Source organism: Vicugna pacos, chromosome 2 (assembly GCF_048564905.1).
Source record: "Vicugna pacos chromosome 2, VicPac4, whole genome shotgun sequence".
Classification (NCBI taxonomy): Eukaryota; Metazoa; Chordata; class Mammalia; order Artiodactyla; family Camelidae; genus Vicugna; species Vicugna pacos.
The window spans coordinates 39,825,339-39,850,127 of NC_132988.1; the positions used below are offsets into that span (position 1 = coordinate 39,825,339).

At 31.9% G+C, this 24,789-nt stretch overlaps 1 long non-coding RNA gene across 1 annotated transcript; it reads right to left on the reverse strand.

Moving 5' to 3' along the window:
• Positions 1-5,674: 5,674 nt before the first annotated feature.
• Positions 5,675-24,532, reverse strand: LOC140700100 (uncharacterized). The gene is made up of 3 exons (XR_012078319.1): positions 24,465-24,532; positions 20,921-21,014; positions 5,675-5,938 (listed from the first exon to the last, which is right to left on the reverse strand). It is a non-coding gene; the product is annotated as an uncharacterized lncRNA (long non-coding RNA).
• Positions 24,533-24,789: the final 257 nt, after the last annotated feature.

Sequence of the window (24,789 nt, forward strand, 5' to 3'; positions counted from 1 at the left end):
GTTTCCTCATTCTTTTATATACCTGGATAATATTACATTAAATAAATACTACCATGATTGAAATAATCTCTTGTTTGAGGGACATTTGCATTCATCCAAACCTTTGGTTAAAATAAACACATTTTGTAGTATTTGGACAAGATAATATGGCTCTTCATAGTGTTGTTTAACTCTATACGCCTTCCATTAACATGTACAAGAACTTAATTTCTTATCCTGTTTACTTACATCTTTACCTTCCATGTTTGTTATCAAATATGATTTTTCACCAATGTAATAGGCAAATAGTCATATCTTAGTGTGGTTTCCATTTGAATTTCTCTTAGTATGAGTGAGGTTGAGCATCCTTCATATATTTCACAGTCATTTATATTTCCTTTTATGTTAACCATTGATTGATATCCATTATTTATTTATTTTTATTTGTTCATTCTTAATTGATTTAAATGATCTCCTGTAGTATAACTATCTACAAGATTAATCATTCCAGCATTGCTTGTATTTATATTTCTTAAAGATCAAAATGATTATTTATAGAATGAATAAATATGTTATGATAAATTTATCCATGCAATGAAAAATACGAAGCAGCAAATAGAAAAGCAAATTCTTTGAATTTTCTTTTAAAATGCATTCCAACATATATTTAGCTGAAAAAAAGGGCAGAATACATCGCATTGTATACCATTATATCTATTTTTTCAAAAAGAATATTTAATTTGCTTTTATACACATGAAGAACTTTGAAAAAATACAAAATAGAGTAGTAACAGTGGTTATCTACACAGGAAGAGGGAATTAGACAAAGGGGGCAGAAGTAATAGAATAATTTTTGACTATAAAATATTAATACTTTTTAAATTTTTAAAATGTGAATATAACTGCAAAAATAAATGAATATATTTATAAAAATACCAGAGTTAAAAAGTTACAGAATGGTATGGACAGATCTTAATTTTGTATATTTAACAATCTGAAGTTATTTAATAATTTCTTATCTTCTGCATGCTAAAATAAAATACTAGAATAACACCTCCATCATTACAAGAAGTCATATTTTTTTCACATTTGCCATCGTATCTGATGAGACTTCATATGAATAATTCTTAAAATGAAAAAGGAATTTATCTAAAACAAAAAATGGCACAACCAAAGCATTTGTTGCTAGAAATTTTTAACTTAATTTTGTTCTGATTCTGTTTTTTATAATTATGAATCATCGTGTGATAAAAGAATTATACTTTCCACTTTTCATAATCTTTCTTAAAATAATAGGATTTTTATGACATAATTCAGCTTGTATGTTCACAGCTTTATTTTAAAACTGGGATACAAAGCTAAAAATATGGAGAGATAGTATAAATTTACAAGTTCATAGATCAAACTTTCAAATTTGGAGGTTTTTTTTTTTAATGACCATCTGAGTCATTTCATTCTTATATTTTTTCTTCCAAATCTATTCAAACATTACAAAGTTTCACTTATCTGAAAGAAAAACCACCATGTATGTGCCATTTTTTTCATAAATTACCAATTCCGTTAATCTCAATAATTATTTAAGCCCATGACCTTTAACTATCAGTTCTGACAAAGGAGGATGATAATATACGTCACTGAGATATTTGGCATGTAATGAAAATGGTCCAATTTAATTAAAATGTAAGTTATTGTTAAAAAGAAAGGTCATACTAAGAAAATGTCATTTCAGAAGTATATTAGCAAGCACCCTCCAGTGTTTGTTCCATGTAAAATACAGAGTTAGTACTTGACATTTACAGAGGAAATTGGAACTATTCATGATATATACTTGACCATTTTTGTGCTCTCATGTTGTATTTTTTCATCTTATCCACATATTTTAATCAGTTAAAAGTTAAATATAACACTGTTTACATTTTATCTTGATTACTCAAGTGCTTTATTAATAAGGGAATTTATTTAAAAATTTTTAAAAGAGCAAATGTAATTTATAGAATATTTGAAGATATTTTTAGCACGAAGTCTATGCCTTATACATACAAATAAGTTGTTATAATTGTATGATACATATTTTTATGAAATAAATTTAAGATACACTTCTCATAATTTAATCTGTCAAGAGCATGGAAACATGATTCTTTGTATTTGTATCTGGTATTTTTATTTAAAAAATTAACATATTGTAAGATATGTTTTATGGTGACACTCGCTAGTGAAACTGAGCATTAGGTTTTAGGTACTTTGCCACTAAGAAATTAATAGATATATGTTATTGAGTCTGTGAGTCTATAGGAAAATATATCTCTAAAATGGTAAAACTTAATAATCTTGATATAGATTAGAAATGAAAATTCCGTTTCCTTAAAATCACTCATTTTCATCAAAAATTACAAGCTCTACTTTTAAACTTACTCATATCATGATGTAGTTCACTGAATACTGAACTATACGGACCTAGACTAAGTTGGCATCTGCACTTACTGCGTATAATGCAGTCTTAACAAGATTCTTCAATTTTTACTGTATGTTAAGTTGGAATGGAAAAAATGTTCAACATTGATTTAAATTATCAATCTCTCATTCTTCTAAATTACAGTCATTATTAGGAGCGATTTTGGATTTACTACTTTAGACTGTATATTTTGTTCCTTCAAAGGATGAATTTGACTCTTACATTTTGGCATTATGCCATTTTAATTGATAAAGTCAAAAGAAAAACATAATTGAACCTAGAAGAATGGTTGAAAGGAAATAGTTGAATATATTTTCTAAAAAATTTAGGAATGACACTTGGTGATATTGTCCATTTTATTATTCAATATCTCTTTTAAAATACATCGAAAAAGTAATATCCTATTTCAAAGCAAGAAGAAAAAATGCTTGTGTAACTTCAAATCACATTTTTTCCCCTGTGGATCTTATAACTATATTTCTATTTTGTAATGACTAGTAGAAAATTCTGAGACAAGATTTTGCAATAATCTAGCAACTGTTTTGAATTTATGACAAATCTTTGTGTCATATTATCACATGTTTGTCATATGTAATATGACACATTATTGGCTTTGGTTTTAATTTATCACTTGTAACTTCCTACTTTCTATTTCCTTGTTTTTTATGTACATACTGTTTGTGAAATACTGTACACCATCTCATATCACTGTATCATTTTTATAATGTAACCTCATATTTTCACTGATTATTTAATTGCCTCTAAGTAATAGTTCATGACTAAGAAATAGAAACTCTTGTATGAGAGATAGATTTCATCAGAGATGTTGGTAATGCTTTTCTGATACATGCAGGGCGCAATATTGAGTTATCTGTTTATGTACATATGCTTTTGGGGGGGATTTCAAATAATGCAATTTTTAATTTATTTCCTGAAATACTGAACTATAATTGTTTTGCAGTATTGTCTTAGTTTCAGGTACACAGCAAAGTGATTCACTTATACATACAAATTTTTTTCAGATTCTTCTTTTCAGTTATAGGTCATTACACAATATTGAATATAGTTCCCTGTGCTATGCAGTAAATCCTTCTTGTTTATCTGTTTTATTATAGTGGTGTATATCTGTTAATACCATACTCCTAATTTGTCCCTCCCTCCACCTTCCTCTTTGGTAACCATAAATGTGTATTCTGTATCTATGAGTCTGTTTCTATTTTGTAAATAAGTTAATTTGTGTTTTGTTTTGCTTTTTAGATTCCACATATAAGTGATATATAATATTTGTCTTTCTCTGTCTGACTTGTTTCACTTAGTATGAGTCTCCAGGTCCATTCATGTTGCTGCATATGGTAATATTTCATTCTTTTTTTTTTTAATTGAAGTATAGTCAGTTTACAATGTTGTGTCAATTTCTGGTGTACAGCAAAATGTTTCCGTCATGTATATGCATACACATACTGCTTTTCATATTCTTTTTCATTATAGGATACTATAAGATATTGAATATAATTCCTCGTGCTATATAGTAGAAACTTGTTATTTATCTATTTTATATATGGTAGTTAGTATATTCAGATCTCAAACTCTCAGTTTATCCCTTCCCTCCCTTTTTCCCCCTTGGTAACCTTAGTTAGTTTTCTATATTTGAGAGTCTATTTCTGTTTTGTAAATAAGTTCATTTTTTTTAGATTCCACATATCAGTGATATCATATAGTATTTTTCTATCTCTCTCTCTGGCTTATGTGACTTAGAATGACAATCTTTAGGTTTATCCTCCATCCATGTTGCTGCAAATGGCAGTATTTTATTCTAAAATATTGAGTTTTTTACCCTTTACAGAAAAAGTTCTCTGACCCTATTTTATGTCTCTGTAAACATTTCCTAAAAGTACATTTATGGAATCTCCCCCTTTATAATATATTTGGGTAAAATATAATGTTACATCATACTTCTTTACAGAAAATGCAAAAACAATAAACAAAAATGTATGTCAAATAAAACAAAATCCCTAATTCATGACAGGAGACAGTCTGATATGTTGCCAAAAATGAGGAATAAAGTCCCACCTCAGAAACAGATTCCTCCATTGCTTGTTCCTTGACTAGGAACTTCTAGTAATTCACAGTTTTAGCATATAGTCACCATTGTGGTTTCCTGCTCCCTTTCTGGTCCCTAGATTTTTTTTTCTGTTACTTAAGGTGAATTTTACATATAAAAATGCAGAGATACTCCAGGTAAAATTTAGTGAATTTAGGAAAAGATATATGCCTGTGTAACCAATACCCCAGTCAAGATAGGGATATTAAGCCCCTGTTACTCAGTCCTCAACCCTTTATTGGCAACTACTATTCTGTTCAAGACTACAGATTAATTTTACCTCTCTTTGATTTTATACAAATGGAATCACTCTCTTTGCTTTCTTTGGTATTTAGATTATTTGTCAACACAATGCTTTTGCAATGTATCCATGTTGTACATATATTAATAGTTTATTTCTTTGTTTTGGTTGAGTTGTATACCATTATATGATTATACCACATATCCCTTTCTTACTAATATATTTTTGAATTTTTTTAGCTTTTTATTATTACAAATTAAACATTGTACAAGTTGTTTTGTTCTAACAGAAGAGAGAGTTTAGAACTAGACCCACACATATATGGTAAATTGATTTTTGACAAAAAAGAAAAAGACAATTATATGAGAAAATGAAAGCGTTTATTTAGCAAATGGTGTTGTCGCAACCGGATAGTATTCATAAAGGGGAAATGGTTCTTGATATTCCGTGTCACAACATGAACAACTGCTACTTAAATTATGAGTTATAAACTTAAATAGAAAAGCTAAAATTGTAAAGCTTCTATAAGAAAACACAGAAGAATATTTTGGGGAGGTAAAGATTTCATAGAGGAAACACTAAAACAGAGGGAAAAATGTATAAAATTTGCTTATGAAAATTAAAACCTGTACTGAGCAAAAGTCACTGAGGAGAAAAAATGAAAAAACAAAGAAACAGTCATAATAGTACAAGTAATTCTATCTTGCACATACAACTTTTATGACAACAAAAAATGAGTTCCCATGTGTTTAATTCACAGTCATAAACAGAAGTTATTCATTTTCCAAACCTCTCCTATCAGATTTTAGCTCATTATACTGATTGTAGTATTCTTCTTGCTTCTTTTTAACTGAGGGATCAGTACAAAAGCTCTCCAAATTAAAAATTAGTGAGACAAACCTTTCACATACATATTTTATTAAGAAAATTATTTTTAATTGTTTTACATCTTGGGACATAGTATTACATGTAGAGAGGAGAAAGGATTTGGATTTGGGAAGCATCTATTTGGAGAAAGCAAGGATATTGATCTTGGTTTGCTCAAGCAGAGACCATGCCACACCCTTGGAGAGCTTGCTAGGTGATCCCTGTTGTTGTGGCAAAGTGTAGACTGTGATTCCAAGAGTAACTGCTTTAGTGGCAGAGCCAGGAAAGTGCTTATAACCTAGAAAGAATCAAGGACATCCCCAAATTATAGTAAAGTCAATATTAGAATTCAAATATCCTAAATATATCAGGCCAGCATTACTCTATGCAAAGTAGTGTTTATTCTCCTATGCTCAAATAAATTACACAAGCATTAGAAAACTACATTGGAATATTGTTTACATCTCTGTGGATAAATGGTTTATTTTTAATAAGGGACATGGAGGATTAGTGAAGACATATTGGCAATTTTGATAGACACAGCACACACGTGCATACACACACTTTCAAATAATTAAACGGCTCTGTGAGACAGCCTTTAACAGTATTATTCAGAACGCCAGGATAAATTTCTTCATATCCATCATTATTCCCTTTACAAACCTGGCACAATGGACCATAACCTTGAGTGTATGAATAAGATTAAAAATAAAAAGATGCAAAGGATTATTGCCATTGTAGGAAAGCTGACTGCACATCCCTTATGTTAAAAAAAAAAGTGCTTGCACATTTTCAGAGTATTAGCAAGGTGACTGAGGTTTTAAATTTTTTGTTCTTTACTGCATGTCAAGTATATGCTAATGGGAACACAAGGACAGACCATAACAACCATTTCAACTCAGCGTAAAAGCATTATAGTACAAAAATTACAGTTTAACCATGTACTTGGTTTTTCCTTGATATACTCTTTGTTTATTAAGCATGCTTATTTCCTTAGGAAAAGCCAGGATTAGGAGGGAATTCAACTGCTCAATTTATACAATGGATACACAGAGGCCAAATATATGCCTTTAAGATAGAGCAAATACAAAGGTGTGCCTCTGTGAATAAAAGGATCGTTTGAATTGTTGAAATTTCTATCTTTACCTTTTGTTAGAAAACATGTGCATTTGCTAATGAATTAAATATATAATTTAAATTATCAGTCGTCCCATGATTATAAAAGAATATAATTCAGAGACTTAAGAGTACAGGTAACTCTTTTATAAATTTAATAAAATACCTAAAAGAACAGTTACTATTTTAGTCAATCATCCATAATATGAAATCATCAGACTTTAGTGGCAGAGCCAGGAAAGTGCTTATAACCTAGAAAGAATCAAGGACATCCCCAAATAGAGGATATATTCAAATCAGCCCTTCTCAATGGGGTTCTGTAAGAGATTTAAGCCCTTAAAACCCGAAGGCATCCATTGAATGCAATTGATTAATTTGTCTCCTGGACATACAGAACTGTACTAACTCTGAACCATCCTTGGGACAGTTTAGAAAATAATCTTTAAAAGCATTTTTTTAGTTAGATAAATAAATTCTGGAGCTCTAATCTACTGCATGGTGACTATAATTAACAATATTCTATATTTCAATACTTAAAAGTTGCTAAGAGAGTTAATCTGTAATGTTCACACCATACACACACATAAAGAAGTTAATTATGTGAGGTGGTGGATGTGTTAACACATATATAACTAACTTTATTTTGATAATCATTTCACAATATATATCTACACCAAGTCATTACCTTGTACACCCTAGGTTTACACAATGTCATTTGTAATTTATATCTCAACAAATCTGGTGACAGCTTTAGTGGCCATGATGTTAGTGGTAGATAATGCTGGTAATGCTTGGGAGGTATCCTGCAGGATCCCAGGCACTCAGGCATGGCCTTGTCTAAGAAGAAGGGAGTCACATGCTGAATTTCAGATTCTGTCAAAGAACAAGGTTGATGATCTCCAACCTCAGAGGTTAGTGACTTGGGATGTAGTTGTCTGCATCATCTTCCTTTCCACAAAGGAGCTTCTCTTAGTGGAAGAGTGAATGGTACTTCCCTGTACCAATCCCATCTATGACAGTTGGTTCCAGGTTCATGAAAAATGCTCTGGGCTCTTGCTTCCTAGATCTTATCTCACAAAATAAGCTATTGAAAGATGCTTTCATATACTCTATGTTTGCATTTTCCAACTGATCCTTTTTACTATCAAGAATGATGCCATCTGACTGGGATTCCATGCTCTAGGCAATAGAATTCCCAACAGATATCCCCAATATGGATCCCAGCTTGGCCAGTGGCCATTGTGAATGGAAAGACAGTCCCTCATACTGAGGTGGTAATCACTATTGAAATCATTACAGGGTTTAATTCTCCTTTCCCACTGAAATTCTCTTATCTAAGAAATTAAATCACTTTAATATCATCAAGACATATTTTTAACTTTTTTTATTTCAGGATGCATTTGATTTCTTTTGTTTTCAGGTATTTCTTAGAAATTGGATTGCTCACATGTCTGAATTACAAGTATGTAATTTGTACAAATACAAAATTAAATTCCTATAATAAAGGCAGCTTATTGTCATAGTTATTAGATTGTTTGTAATATATTAGTTTGCTAGGGTATCACAAACTAGGTGGTTGAAACAAAAGAAATTCATCTTAAGCTATGTCTCATGTGATTACGAGGGCTGGGTGTCCAAACTCAAGTTCTCAGCAGTACTGGTTCCCTCTGAAGGTTTTGAGGGAAGAATCTGTCCCAGGGTTCTCTCATTGACTTGTAGATAGCTATCTTTATGTTAACTTGCTGTTCTTCCTGTTTACATGTGTTTAAACCAAACCTACATTCCTTGGATAAACCCCACTTATGCATGTGGTTTCTCTCACACACACACACACACACACACATACACAACTTGATTTGCTGAAATTTTGTTAGAATTTTTCCAGTTATGTTCATGAGAAGGTCATGATTTAGCACGGAAATTTTATTTATCTTCATCTGATTTTAAACAAGGATGATGTTGATCCCTAAAATGAGTTGGGAATTTTTTCTTCTTCAATTTTCTGGAAAAGTTTCTGTAAGATTGGAATTATTTCTCATTTAAATGTTGGTAAAGTTCTCCAGTAAAACCATTTCATCCTGGATTTTAGTAATTTGTATCCTTCATAGAATTTATCCATTTTACCTAAATTGTTGTTTATTGTCATAGGTCATTCATAATAGATTTTTACTATTCATTCAAAATTTACAGAGATTATTGCGAGGTTATCTATATCACATCTAACATTAGTAATTTTTACCTCTTCTCCTTTTTCCTGCTCTTTTTGGGTAAATGTGTATCATTTTTTGTAGTCTTCTCAAGGAACAAGATTTTAGTTCATTGTTTTTTCCTATTTTTCTCTTTTGTATTTTATTGATTATTTCTGATAATTATTATTCCCTTAATTACACTTACTTGTGTTTATTTTGCTCTTCTTTTTCTACTTTCTTAAAAAGGAAGCTGAGGTAAAGTTGCTTGAGACCTTTCTTCTATTTTTCAGGGGTTTTTTTTTATGTCTAACATTTATATCACCTTTATTTTTGAAAGAGATTTTTTGTTTTTATTAATATGATTTGAGGTCAATAGCTATTTTGCTTTTAAGTAATTTTAAAATGCTGCTCCACTCTATTTTGGCCTGCATTTCTTACAACATAAAGTATGACACCAATCTAATTTGTTCCCCTGCGTGTCATATGTCTATTTCCATTTGCTGCTTTATAAATATTCTCTTTATCATTGATTTTAAGGAACCTGATTAAGATTTGCCTTCTAATTTTATTCATGTGTCTAATGTTCGGGAATGGTCAAGTATCTTGAATCTGTGAATTTATGTTTTTCATTAATTTCAGAAAATATGTGAGTGTTATTTTTAAAAATATTTTCCTGTACCATCCCTTTCCTGGACTCTGTTTATATTAGGCTGCTTTAAGTTGTCCCACAGCTCACAACAGTGTTCATTTTTTATTTCACTATGTTTTGTCTCTGTTTTTGATTTCAGAAAATGCCTATTACTATATCTTAAAGTTTCTATCTTTTTCTTCTGCAGTTTCTACTCTGCTCTTAATCCCACTCAGTGAATTTTTCATCTGCTATATTATATTTCTCATCTTTAGAAGATTTTCAGGCCATATATACATATTTTTACATATGTCTAGTATGCTCAATCCTTCCTTTGGCATTTTGAACATACGAAATACATTAATAATCTTTTTATGTCTTTATTTCCTCATTCTATTATCTTTGTCATTTCTCAGTTTGTTTTTAATGATTGGTATTTTATTAACTATGAATTTGTGTTTTTCTGATTCTTTGCATGTGTAATAACTTTTATTGCATGCCATGCACAATTCACATTGTGAATTTCACTTTGTTCTGGGGCAGGGTTTAAGTTGTAATTGAAAAAAAGTTGATCCATCTGAGTCTTACTTTAAGTTTTGTTAGATGGAACCAAAGCAGTTGTTCATGTAGGGCTAATTTTGCACCACTTCTAAGGAAAATCTGTCCTGAATAGTCTTGAATTATTAGGTTTTTCAGTATGGCTGGTTGAAGCAGAAACTATTTCTGGGTTTTGTGAGACCCAGGAATCATTCCCTCTGCTTATTTCATGAGGTTCGTTTCCCAGGCTCAGTTTTGTTGCATGAGTGCAGTGATTATTAGTGGCTGAATACTCCAGATTTCCATGCCTGGATCTCTCTCTCTTTCGCTCTCCCCACCACACCCACACACACACACACCCCTTTTTCCCTCTCTCTCTCTCTCTCATTTCCTTCCTTCTGTCCTTCCCTCCCAATGGCAGTCTGTTCTTCAGTACTCCAACTTGCAAACTCTAAAATTCTTGTCCTCCCAAGATTCTCAACTCCATCTCTTCAACTCAGAGAGATCACCATGTTTCCCCTCCCTCCCTGGAACTACAAAACTTTGCCTGGAGTTTTCATAGGGTTTGTCTCATTCATTTCCCCTCTCAGGAATCATACCACTGGGCTACTTGATGTGAGATATCTGAATACTATTTTAAAATATATTTTGGCCATTTTTAAAGTTACTTCAGAAAGTTAAATCTAGTTTATGTTACTCTATCTTGACCAGAATCAAATGTTTCTGAATTTCTTTAGATATTCCTTAAAAAAGATATATTTTCATTTCCTGAACAACTTTTTTTTTGAGGGAGAGAGATGATTCGGCTTTTATTTACTTATTTTTAATGGAGGTACTGGGGATTGAACCCAGGGCCTTGTGCATGCTAAGCATGCACTCTACCACCGAGCTATACCCTCCACCCAAACAACTTTTAAGTGTACAGCCATACATTAATCTAAGAGAAAACTCTTTGTATTTATCTGTGCCTAGCAGCAATTCTGTCATATATTAACAATGTAATTTTTTGTAGATTTTAATAAACAGTGATTTTTAAAGGAAAGCAAGTATCATTTAAATCAAGGGAAGCTGTAATTTTGTTATATACTAGAATTTGCTCACTATTAGGGATAATCACTTCTGCAGTGGCAGAGATGCCTATATATTTTTATTGCCAACACAAAACACTTATATCAGTCTTTGTTTGTAGTTGCAGCATTTATGAGATTCAAAAAACATATACAGGAAAAAATTAGTCTTCATTTTACAAATGCAACTAAGAAAAAAATATTTCAACTGATACTTCCAATAGGCTTTATAATTTTATCAACAAATACACAGTTACCAACATGCCTGCATTTCTATCTTTTTTTTTAATTAAAGGGAAAGATTAAATATTTTGCAAGGAAATATGTGTAAAAAGTTGGAAAAGGCATAAGATCCTTCTACCTCATCTGAAGGATGAGGATTAGTTTTCTTCAGAATAATGTAAGATATGAAAAACAGAACTAGAAATCTTACAATATTGAAAAAAAAACTTTTTCAGCTGAAGAAGGATAATTATAGGAGAAAATCTAATGAAGTAATTAATTTTATTCCATTAAGCAATGACAGTGTTAGAGAAGAATGTATAAGAGAGTGAAAGATCTCAAATGAGTGTCAGATAATGTCAGCTGAGTGTCAGTTTTGTGTCAAATATGCGTCAACTATATAATAAGCTCTAGTCAAGCAGATTTTCGTTACCAGTTGATGAAAGCATCTTGCTTGAAAAATGAAGCTTTACTGCCAGAATTTGTAATGTCCATAAGAAAGTAAAAAGTCTAAGAGGAAACATTGTTTTTAATATTTGAAATACTAAAATATGTTTCAGAAACATTTAAAAAATATTTTTTCAGCAATATTTCTGTGCAGAGAAGAACCACCATTTGAATTGATCAGAAACAGAAAAAGTAGTATTAGGTGTTTTGGCATTCCATTGCCCTCTTCATGTACAACATTTAGTATCCACAAATCTCATTGAAAAACTTCACAAGTCAAGGAATGTTATCTATGATACTAGTATCTTTAAGAACAATCCTTTGAATGATTGAGAATTTCATAATTAGTGCAGAAGACTTTAACAGGTTTTCCTATACAGAGGAATAAAATTGCTAACTCAAGTATAATTTTAAAAATATTATATTCACTATTAAGTTTTGTTATAATAATTTTATTCTACCAACAGTAATTAAATATCCAAAGGTAGTTTAAATTGAAATGTTAAAAATAATTTAACATTTTCAGATATATGCAAAAAATTTAACCAGGTCTTCTGAATATTCAAGGAAAATGAGGAATCAGTCATATTAAGATGAAGAAAATGTCTATGGTTTTTCATAGACATGTTGTTTAAAAACAATATCTATTTCCAAGAAATTTCCAGTTTTCAGTTCTACTGCATACATAAAAGGATATACTTACACATACTGATTTAGAACTGTGTTGTTCTTATTTGGATGCTATTAAAATTATGATTAGTTGATTTTAAGTCTTCTGTAACTTTATGGTATAAAGCCATGGTATAGAATGTTTTGACACTCTTTATAGAAGGAGTTGGAATAAAAAGTGACTTTGAGATGAAAGCAAATTTAATCTAATTGGAAAATGTTTTATACTTAAGACTAAGAAGATTTTTGAGATTTATTTGGACAGGAAATATTAAATTTGCAAAGACATATGCAGTGTGACAATATTATTCAATCTCATGAATTTTCAAAATATTTCTCATTTTTGTTATTTCTGCATATTTAAACATTTTTGGTATAATGATAAAATATTAATGTTTTGAAAATTGTGTATTGACTCTTCTATGCATTTTTGTGGTGTTTACTTTTTCTCCATCTTTCTCTGATACTCTCGCCAGAGTTCGCCATAAAAACTATTTTTAACCTTTCACCCAACACTTCCGTAAAAACAATCTATAGCTTTTCATCCACTCATTCTCCATTCCTTATCACTTATCAAACAATATGGTCCCCAGGGTCTTTTTTAACTGCTAGAGGCTGCATGTGTTTCTCAGGGTAGTGTGGGGTTTCAAAACAGAGGATAGGTTTTTGTGTGCTACTTCATCATTTTACCAGTGTACTTCATAACATCAAGAATTATTTTGTCACTGAACTTGTTAGTAAGATCCATGTCATCTGCACAAATAGTGTACTTCATGTTCCTTCTCCAACTTGATTTCGCAGGTATTTGTTTAATATGTTATTGTGACTTAAATTAAGCTTATACTCTTCTTTTTCTTATTACATACAAATAAATCTGATATTTTATTACTTTTCCCAAGTAACTATTTTCTAATGTCCACCCATACTTCTGCTTTAAAATTTTCTTGCACTTCTTGTACAAAATGCCTTTTTAAAATAAACTATTTCACTTATAAGATGATCTAAGCATCTGACTGCTTTATTATGTTTATCAGTATAATCATCTCTGAGAATTTAGGCATGATTGTGCTATAAATTGTTTTTCTTTTTTCTCCCCTTTACATCATGACAAAATCTTCCTTTTTTAAAAAACGAAGTGAATGGGAAGATATTATTAGCAATGAATTTTAATATTATAATAGTAAAAGTCACATTAAATTTTTTTTTTCATCAAAAAGGCTAACTGCGTTCATTATAGTTAGGAAGCCGGGACTATGATTACTCTCATTTTGCTATCAGAACATTGCTATCTTCTTCTCAAATTGATACCTTTACGAAGGATTTTTTATCTGAAAGCCTCTGAAGAAATAAAGTGGGGACCTCACCAGTTACATGTCTGCTTTCATGCTACCTGACATCTAATTTTATTGGCAGTAGATTTCTATTGGAAACTTTATTTTGTTATACCATGAAAACTGTTAGAGACATAGTGAGGAGAAGAAGCAAAATTCCTTTCATGCTGTCTGTTCATACTGCTGTAACAAAATACCACAAACTGGGTTAGGTTATAAAAATCAGAAAGTTATTTTTCATGGTCCTAGAGGCTGAAAGTCTTAAGACAGGTGTACCAGTATGGTTGGGTAAGGGCCCTCTTCTGAGTTGCCAACTTCTCATTGCATTTTCACATGGCAAAGGGAATAGGGATCTGCATAGGGTCCCATTCATGAGGACTGCCCAAAGGCTCCACCTACTAGTATCATGATATTGGGCATAATGATTTCAACATATGGATTTAGAGGGAAAACATTCAGACCATAGCAGTTCCCATCAATTTCTAACAATCTAAGTCCACTTTTACTTATTAAAAGGACATGACAGTTATTAAAAAAATGACTGAAGCCAGTCAGCAACTAGTGCCAGCTCTGAGGGGTGGTGGGACAGTGTGTGAGCTAATCTTGTGCTACATGGTTCTCTGTTCACTCTGGGTTCTTTGAAATCAAAGCCCAATTTAAAAACTGCTTACATCTTTAAGTTTTGTTACACTATTCTTCCTCTTCACTGGTCTTGTCTTTTTAGGGTATAAAATGTTTAAATACATAAATTGATAGTACTTACTTTCATCCTATATCCTAAAGTACTTTGATAATAAAATCAGGGAAAAAGAGTAAAGCTTTGTCTCATTGGTGATTTTAGTCCCTGAGTAGATGTGGAAAGAAACATACTGATGAAATGTAGCATGTGTGTAAAATGCCCTGGCCAGTTCAGGATTTCTGAGGTAAAAAGTCTACATATGCAGAAAGCATGAATAGAAATCTACAGACTTTCTTCTTGATATCACTCTTTCAACTCATGATTCTGTCCATATACATCATTGCTGGATAACCTTCTGGAGAGTTATTTATCAATATTCACTAATTCAGTAATCTACTTTATGTATTTCTGTGTTCCATGAATATTTCAACTCGTATGCAAGAGTGAATCATGGGTAACTGGTTATTAATATACATGCTGAAAACATATGCAGTACCAGACCTCTCCATTTCCTTAAATTGCATTCAGTCATCATTTCATTATAATAGTAATACCAATCATTTGTAATTAATTCTCATAAATGATATTATTATCCCATTTATATAGATAAACTGAGGCACAGAAAGATTTCATAATTTACTCGGCATCACATAGCTCTGGTAAGAATGTTAACCCTGCTTATGTGGCTAAATTATTTGCTGTAAATTTTTACGCTATTCTGCCTTCTATCTTCTTTAATCAATTTTTAAAAAACAATAGGAACTTTATTAAGATTAGCTAGATATTATGAATGGGACCCTAGCCAAAGGTATGTTTTGTCCTTACTCTAGACATTGCAATAGCATTGGACAATATTTTTCATCCCCTGTGCCTTAAGAATCTTTCTCAAGAACAAGCTACAATCTTCTCTTTTCTTCCCCGTAATTTCTTTAAAAAGTAAAAATAACACTATGCTTCTTAGAATAATAAGAATATCTAATTTAAGTAAAATAGTTATCATGTTATTTAATATAGTTTGTAAATATTTTTGTATTGTATTTAGAATTTTCTTTAGAAGAATAACTGCATTGGGAACAAGTTACATAATGTATTGTTTTATATAAAATTTAATTCACTGATTAAGATTAAAGCAAAAGAGATGAAAGAAATTTTATTATATTTATTACCTGCCTGGAATCTTTATGATTGTCATATCATGTTATTATTATTGTTTTGATAAGAACTCACAAAAATGTATTAAGATATTTAATAGACATTACAATAAGTAGTAGAGACAGAGGCATAATGCATCACATGTATTGAAAACCCTCTCTGTGTGATACAGAAGCCAATTTCATCTATATTCTTTAAAGAAGAATAAGGCTTATTTCTCCTTCTATTGGCAACAGTCCTTCTTAGCATGTTTTAAAAGAATTTTTGATGATGCATCATTGTTAAGCATAATTATTTTGGCCTTACTCTAAATCATAGTCATTCATTGAGACATTATTTAACATTCTAGGGGTTATTGTGCACCTAAAAAAATATACATATCTTTCAAAAGAAGATCAGCAAGTTTAGTGTTAAACAATTGGGAAATGTTATTTAATCCTTTTTTCATTACTGTGGCTTAACTTGACTAATAATAGCACAAAAAACTACCAACGCAAGATTGATTAGAACTAAAAATGAAAAACACCCTAATATGATCATAAGCTTTCTGTAATGTTAAGTCCAGTCACAAATGGAACTTAGTTCTCATGGTAATCACTCTCTTGACAATGAAGTCATTTGGATTCATCTCCACTTTTGAAGAAACTCAAAGTTGTGATTGCAACCTTTTATTCCACAACTTGTCCCCCTTTGACAAAGAACCTCTGTCCTCTCAATAATGCTCATCACCACATCACAGTGCTAAATAAACAAAACAGAAATGAACAAGATGTGAATGTGTGAATGATTTATGAAGTGTGGAAAATTTGAAACTGCCTGCTCATACCAAGGTAGAATCTTTCCAAATAAAATTTGTACAAAATAACCTCCATGAATTTGTGCATTTATAAGATACACACACACTCACACGTATGCACACACACTCGTGGCGATGTCCATAAAGTAATACACAATTGTCTGTTGTTTGCATTGGTGTTGAAGTTGTCATAACAGCTGTCTATTAAATGAAAAACAGGTATTGATAAACAAGACCTGATGCTTAAGGTGGCATTTTACAGTATCAGTCCTGTGTGAACTGTAGGAACTTTATTTTTAATTGCATGAACTGTCTCTGGGAACTAGAATCAATTTTTAAAGTGACTTTAATTTGAAATCATGTACAAAAACCTTGTTATAACAAAACAGTACTATGCAGAGGCAGCAGAGTCATTTTTAAAAATATACTGTAATAAAAAGTGCTCAAAGGATAAAGTTTGAAATACAAGGATTTTTAAATCAATGTCATACCATGTAACTAAGCAGCATTTTATCTTAAGCATAAATCTCCAGAGAGGGCAAATAATTTAAAGTGCAGGTCACAAAGCTTACAGTATACGAGGCAAAGAAAGACAAATTGTAGGAACATTGTCTATAATATCACGTTATGTGGCATGCTAAAATATTCATATCAATACCTGTCTCTTCAGCATTCCCTTCTCTGCTTCACTGGAGGTAGAGGTCATCCTTGTCTTCAGAGAGTTCCACTGAATCCCCTCATAGCTATCTTTGTGTCCCCATCCCCAGAGCCACTTTGGTAAATGCAAGATGATAAAATTGATAACCCAGATCTCTACATGCCCCTCCAAATCAATAATCTTCCCTTAAAACCTTCGTATAGAACTACTTTCCTATTTAAAGTCACATTATCTTACTGGTGGAAATCACTTTAATAAACAGAAAAGAAATATTCAAGGAACAGTTGCTTTAATACATGTTCTGCTAAAATAATAATTTTAAGTAAAACTTACTTAAAACTTTGCTGCCCGCTCCTGATAATTAGGCCCACACAGTCCTAAGTTTGCCTATGTTATTCTGGATGCTTAATGTATAATACCCAACTACTCTCTAAGGTCTACCCTCCTGAGGCAGTGCTCTCCAAATACGATTATTGACATCTCTTTTATCAAACTTTCCATCTCATGGTCAATGCTAGTCATAAAGGTAAAAAAACCTCATGTCACTATATATTGGCATTTGTTTGCATAAGTATGTCATTTAAGCCAAATATTTATGGTTCAATTTCAGACACTTAGGAGAGGCAGCGCCTGACATTATTTTGAGTTTTAAGAGCTTTCACAGCATATTGTGGAAATCTACTCCAGTTATACAAAAGGTCAATCCTTTGTGAAACATAGATATGTTTGCTGGAGTGCCTTGGAGTATTAGCTGATGTGTAGAGAGGAAATAATTCATAGAAAACAGTGAATGGTATGCTATTTATATTTTGGTTATAAAATTATTTAATGTGTGATCATGAAGCTTGATTATATGTGCCCTTATCTATTCCTAAAATTAAGAATTATATTTAAAATATATATATTAAAATGAATATTGTTAGCAAGTCCACGTTTGCACTGCTTACCTCAGGACAAGCCAATAAATCGAGACACAAGGTGTGTGTACAAGGAATACTGATTTTATTCAGAAAGGCAGCAGACTGAGAACATGGTAGACTAGGGTCCCAAAGAACCATCTTACCTGAGTGAGAATTCAGGCTTCTTTTATATTAAAAAGGGAGGGAGTGTGGCTGGTTGTTGCAACTTGTGAAAAAGCATTATACCTTTAAAGGGAGGCAGAGCCTAGATAATGGGCTGTCATGTATATTTCATGCTATAGGCAACATTGTTTTAGAAAGGTGCAGAGCCGACATGGCTAAGCACAGGCAACAGAGCACAGGGTTACAGCTAAAGGAGCAGATCCAATATGGAGACAGGTTTGTTCTTTGTTCAGTGTTAACTGTTGAAATCAGTAATATAGGATGTTTTAACAGTTTACGTAGGAAGAGTAAAATATGACTGAAAATACTCTATCCTGAGTTACTGGTAGAATTCTCAAAGATACAGAAGGAGGAAGAGTGATTCTGGGAAAAAATATTTTAAAAGAGTGAATTACAAATGATGTGATGCACACAGATTTGGAAGATTTACACATTGGAGCATTCAAACAACAAAATTCTCCAGCTCACTAAGATAAACCCCTCCATTATAATTCTCACATCCAAGGTTTGTGTTTAAGGGTCCCTCTGGCACTCTTCTTTTAAAATCATAATGACTGATTATTTAGGTCAGCTTCAGTTATATCTGAGGACATACAGGCTAAAAGAAGAAGTGTCTGACTCTTCAAATTCCTCAGTCATTCAGTTTGAGGGCTAGTCTTCTAAAGCTTTAATCCAGCAAATCAAAAGCTCAGCCAGTTATTTTGACTTCTCTTTATGTCCAACCACACTGGTCTTTCTGCTTACTGTGCACACCAGACACTGCTACCGAAAGCCTTTTCTACTCCCTCTAGCTAGAATGATCTTCTCTACCTTATCCTATTCCTGTATCTTTATGATTCCACTCCATTAAATACTCTACTCTTGATTTGAATGTCTTCCTCATGCATTTCCATGCTTAGAATAGTGCCTAAGAAATAATGGAAATCCATGAAAGTACTTATTGAATGAATGAAAAAGGGAATTACTAGTAATAGAGAGATAGGAGTAAAATAATTACCCATGTAACTATCCAAATAACAAGATTACCATTTATGACATCCTAATTTATATTGACTTTACCACATTTGGCACAATGCATATCTACTAATATCTTCCTCCCTCTTAGCCTTTTTGTGGCAAAATGTCCACAGAGCTAATGTTCCTGCCAATGCAAAATTTTTGCCATTATTGGCAATGCCTGTCCTGTTACAACCTGAGCTTTTGTATATGTGTTTTAATTTTCCCCAGATTTAACTGAACTGTGAGTACCAATGAGATTATAATAATACTGAAAAAAAGAAAAAAAGATTACAAAGCAACTATTACAATTTACTCACTATGCAAATAGAAATTAAAAATAGTCTTATCCAAAAGCTCATGATGGCAGTGTAGATAAGATAAAGATTTTTTAAGGGAGGAATATGGTCATTATGTCTTTTAAAAAATCAGTCTGATAGTATAGCTTGAATTTTTGTGAAGTCCAGAAAATAGAAAATCCTAGAGAAGTTATGAATTAAAACAAGATTAATGGAATGAATTAAAAAAAAGCATAGGTATTTAAGAAATATGACTAATGGAAAGTGAAGAGAAGAGAATAGTAGTATTGAACTTTAATAATGACTTGAGAAATAGTAAACTATAAAATATAGATAGAAGGAAAATGGTGATTTAGGTTGTTTAGTTATATTTGTATTATGTTAATTTTTTTGTATTAATAATGCTCTAAACTGAAAATGTAGGCAGACACCCAATAGTGAGGTCTGGGCTGAAGCTGTAGATTCGAAAACGTTAGTGTTGAAGCGGGAAATGTAAGTGTGGAGGGCCATGAAAATTTTTGCAGTAATTGAAAAGTGAATAGGAAAGAAGAAAGTAGAGACCTTAAACATGTACTGATTTTTAAGATATTTGATGAGACTGAGAGACAAAAGAAGATAAATGAAAGTAGAAATTACATTTAATGGAAGAGGGTATGGTGAATGAACTTGTATTGATTTTCAGATATTATATTTTATGCCTCAGATGTTTTATACATTTTATTTTAAGTGAAAATATATGTATTTTATTACTAACTGCCTAATTTATCAATTACTCATTTTAATTTTTATGCTTTTATGCTGTTACCTCAGTGCATAAAGATTTATGATCACATTGTCTTTCTTATTTCTTGCCAATTCCCAAATTAATAGGACTCTTTACATTATTTGAAAATGTTTATTAAGATCATACTATGTCAGATATTAGCATTAAACTTTCAGTTTCTTCTTTATTTCACTTTCATTATTTCCTCATTTCATCAGCACCTTGTGTACACATGTTAACTGCTTCATCTCTGCTTTAGACTTCTGCTTTGTAGCCATTATTCATCCATCATGTTAAGTTCATGAGAAGACTTAGATAAAATTGCTTTTCTTATTTTATTGGATGTTAATCAAACTCACTTCAACAAGGCACCCCATATGGATTCCAGTTAACTTTGTACAGAGGGGAAATTGTTACTGTAGATTGTACCCTAATTACAATAATCCCTTTCACAAATTTATGTTGTTGGTTACTGCAAGAGAAAGGTTAGGTATGAAAATATAATTGACATACATATGTGTGTGTGTGTGTGTGTATATAAAATAACAAATTCACCACCTACTTGCAAAAACTGTTAAACTTAATAAAAAATATATTTTGAAGTCTAATCAATAGTACTCTTCGTATAAGAATCATATTATAGTTTTACTTTAGAAGGAGTGATGCAGTCTGTCTCATTTTGGATGTTTTGCAGATAGGATGTAAAATATATCTCCTTTTTCTAATGATTAGGGTTGAATCATCTGAAAAGCATTAAAATAGCAAATCAGTAAAACTGGAAGAAATGGCTACTTTATACTTTAATAATAATATTCTTATTTTATTATGCTATTAATTATATTCTTGTTGATGTAACCTTGGAAAACTTACTTCACACCAGAAAACATTGGATTGAAATTATTATGCATATAGAATATCCCTTTTGATAATATGGAGTTTCCATATTTCATATATTCTACTTGGCTTTAATATTTTGCCTTCCTGTTTTTCTATCTTAGCTTACCGTAAGGCTTTCTTTATGATTTATTGATTAAAATAGTATTATCTTGAAGTTACCTTTTTACCTGATTTTAAATTATGACTCAGTCATTAACAATTATCTAAATTTAACACCATGATTGTTATTTATTATTTCTATAAATATTTGTAAAATTTCAGCAATTTTTTATGTACATTTTATAGCTAGAGAACCTGTATCATTTTAGCTGACCACATTTGGCCAGCTCTATACAGATGCAATATTATGTGGTGATGACCATATATTCCCAAATAGAATAGCAGGTCTGCCAAGTCATGAAAAACAATTGTATAAGAATGTTTTTTGTACAGAATGACAATATATTAACTTAGGTCATGGTTCAAGCACCTGTTGTAAATTAAATACCAGTACTAATTGTTCAATTTATGTAATCAGTTATTCCTGATGTAATCAATGAATAGATGACTAAATCAAACTGTACTCATAAGAAATTAGCAAAGTATGATTAAGCATTTAGCTGCCCCAAATATAAAAATTGTGGAGCTATTAATTCAGTGACTAAAAATGTTTAATATTTGTTCAAGAAAAGTAAAATGCCCCAATAAAATTTTATTTTCTATAATGATTTATTTTTTAAAAATGTTTAATATCCAATTAATTTCAAAATCATTTTGGAGACTCTGATTTGCTGCTCCCTAGTGCATGTTCTTAGTCTTTCATCTGGATATTCCAATACAAATTAAGCAATATTAATACACCACTTTGTTATATTTTGGGAGTTGGAATACAGCAATAAATTGAATTAATTGATTTTGAAGCCTGAAGTTTAGCTAAACATCATTTTCAAATGAGGAAAACTTAAGTCATGTGAAATGACTGGCCTGACTAGGGAATTAGTTGAATAAGATAAAAATTGTCTCTTCAAAGGCTCAGAAGTTTATACCAGATATAGTTCTTAATCTGGAATGCAAAATTTTTATAGGAACTCACAATATTGTACAAAAAAATTTAAAGGATATATAGAGGATTGAAACTTGCCCAGTGGATCTAAAGATGTCAACATGCAGAATTTTACAGTATCTTTGAAGTAGAATAATTCCCATTTCATCTTCAAAACAGATGTTAGGATGGGTGATTTACCTCAGGACATGGGCTCCAGGAAGACTGGCTAGGACTTCGGGTGGTATGAGTACAAAAGCTGCAGGGAAAGACCTATTGCTTCTGCTGAAAGGACTGAAACCTGAAGCAGGACTACTCCCTAACTGGTGGGCAGGGCACTGAGGCTGTCTCTGCCACCCTACCAAGCGGGGGCAACGATGGGGTGTCTTCTAGGGTCCTTACTATTAATAGGGGTTAATGGATTTGAGATGGATGACAGTAGAGGATTTTAAAACTCAGAAGACCTAAATCAGATGTGCTTTATTGGACTAAATAGTGAGCTTACTCACTGATTGTGTTCTCTCTTAACACCCTCTAGAGAGTGGCAGATACGGGTTAAATTAATTCATTCCGTAGGATCAGTGATGATCATACTCTAACATACATGGGACGAATCACCAGCATAGCATATTATAAAAACAAGTTTCAAGCCTCCACCCGGGAAGTTATAACTGAGATGTTTTGTGTGGAGACCAAGGATTTGTATTTAAAATATTCACACACATCCCATGTGTGAGTCTGATATAAGTGATCTGTGGACCTATATTTGAGGAACAATTCTGCAAATATTAAAAAAACATGTGGTTGTTGTCCTGCTAATATGTGTCTTGGTTTGGAATTGAGTCACAATCTGCTGACATTTAAATTTTAAAATCCACAAAGTTCCTGGAGGAAATAATTTGTTGTTTCACAGATTTATTTTCATGTGGTGGAATAGCTACAAGGAGGATATTTGTAAGCCACATAGGGAAAAAATCCACTTCTAAGTTAGATTGCCATAGAGCCACCACTGCTTAAGGATGTTGGAGAAATTATAAAATATGTAGTTCAATATAGAAAACTTTGTGGAGAGATATCATATTTTATAAAAGTATATAAGCTTTCAGAAGCTATTTGAATGTTCATTACATTACTGTACATTACATTAGCTCATCTTTAGCAGTTTGCATATGTTCATTTATTTCTGTGGAAATATCAGTCATTTTGACTTAAATGGTCAAAATTTTGGATTGAATGTCAGCATGTAGACTATATATTTACCTGTAAAGATAAAAAGTTATATTTTGGATATCCCAAAAGATCATGAAAGTAGACCTTTTTTGAAAGGAAACTCCAGGTGAAAAAAGAACTATGATTTTTCCAAGAGTAAGAAGCAATGAAAGATACTTTTATCAATTGTGACCAAATCAGAATGCCTCAACAGAAGAGAAGAGGAAATGAATGAAGACTTAAAGCCCTGGTAGATTATATTGTTAGATAAAGTCACAAGGGAAAAAGAGATAAATATTATTTTCATGAAAACCAAGATATATATTAGATGAAAGGGGCAGTTAAAGTGTAAATACATGGTATGAGTACAGGCAGGTTGAGAATTGAGAATGGGGTATTAGAACAGGCTTGTGAGCTTGAAGAGAGCAGTTTTTATGAACTCAAAGTGATAAACTCAGAATATAGGAGTATGGAAAGGGATGAATTGGTAACTGGTGGGTAGAAACTACTCTTTAAAAAGAAGTTTGTAATTTTGAGAATAGCATTTGGGACATTTATTACTTCAAATAAACAACAAAGGGAGAATGCTTGGAACATTAGATCCAGAAATGTCCCCAAACTGAACAGAAAAAAAAGACTTTTCTTTTATAGAGAAGTGTAAGCAGAGCTAGCAGGCACTTTGTGGTGGAGTGGGGCAAGCAGGTGGAGGTGAGCCGATGGCATGATAGGGCTATTTAACAGGAATATATTCCCTTCTGCAGTCAGTCATTTCTTAGAATGAGCCTTTAAAGGAGGATGTTTTGCTTCTTTGTGCTTGCTTAAGCTGAGGAGTGAGCCTGTAAGGGGAGAAAAGCTTTGCTACAGTGTAATCAAGTCAAGTCAGTGGGTCCATAATGAGTAAATGTGAACACTTGGTCATTAGTACCCACTGTGTAGACAGATAGATAGATAGACAGAAAAATAGAACACAGATTGAGCTAACAGCATCCAGATGGCAGTAAACAGGTCGGTTTAATTGCAGGTAACTGAAAAAATGAATTTTTATGATTCTGCCTTAAACTCTTACCCTTTCTGTGCGTCAGGTGCCTCAGTGGTATAAGGCATAAAGTTAGATGCTCTCCAGGCCTACCTAGATCCAATACTCTGTGATTCTCTGAATTCATTCTGTGACCAAATTATGAAGAACATCATAGAATTAAGACAGCTACATTCTGGAACGTGAATGTGGAAGCCTTGGAAAGGAGATAGAGGCGGGCTCTTCATGGTGTTGGTTGTTGTCAGGATCATTGCTGCAGGTGCAGTCACTTTGCTCTGAAATAAGATGTTTTTCTCTTTTTTTGCTCTCCAGAATAGAAATCAAAGTTTTAGCATTTTTTCCTCAAAGGTGGAGG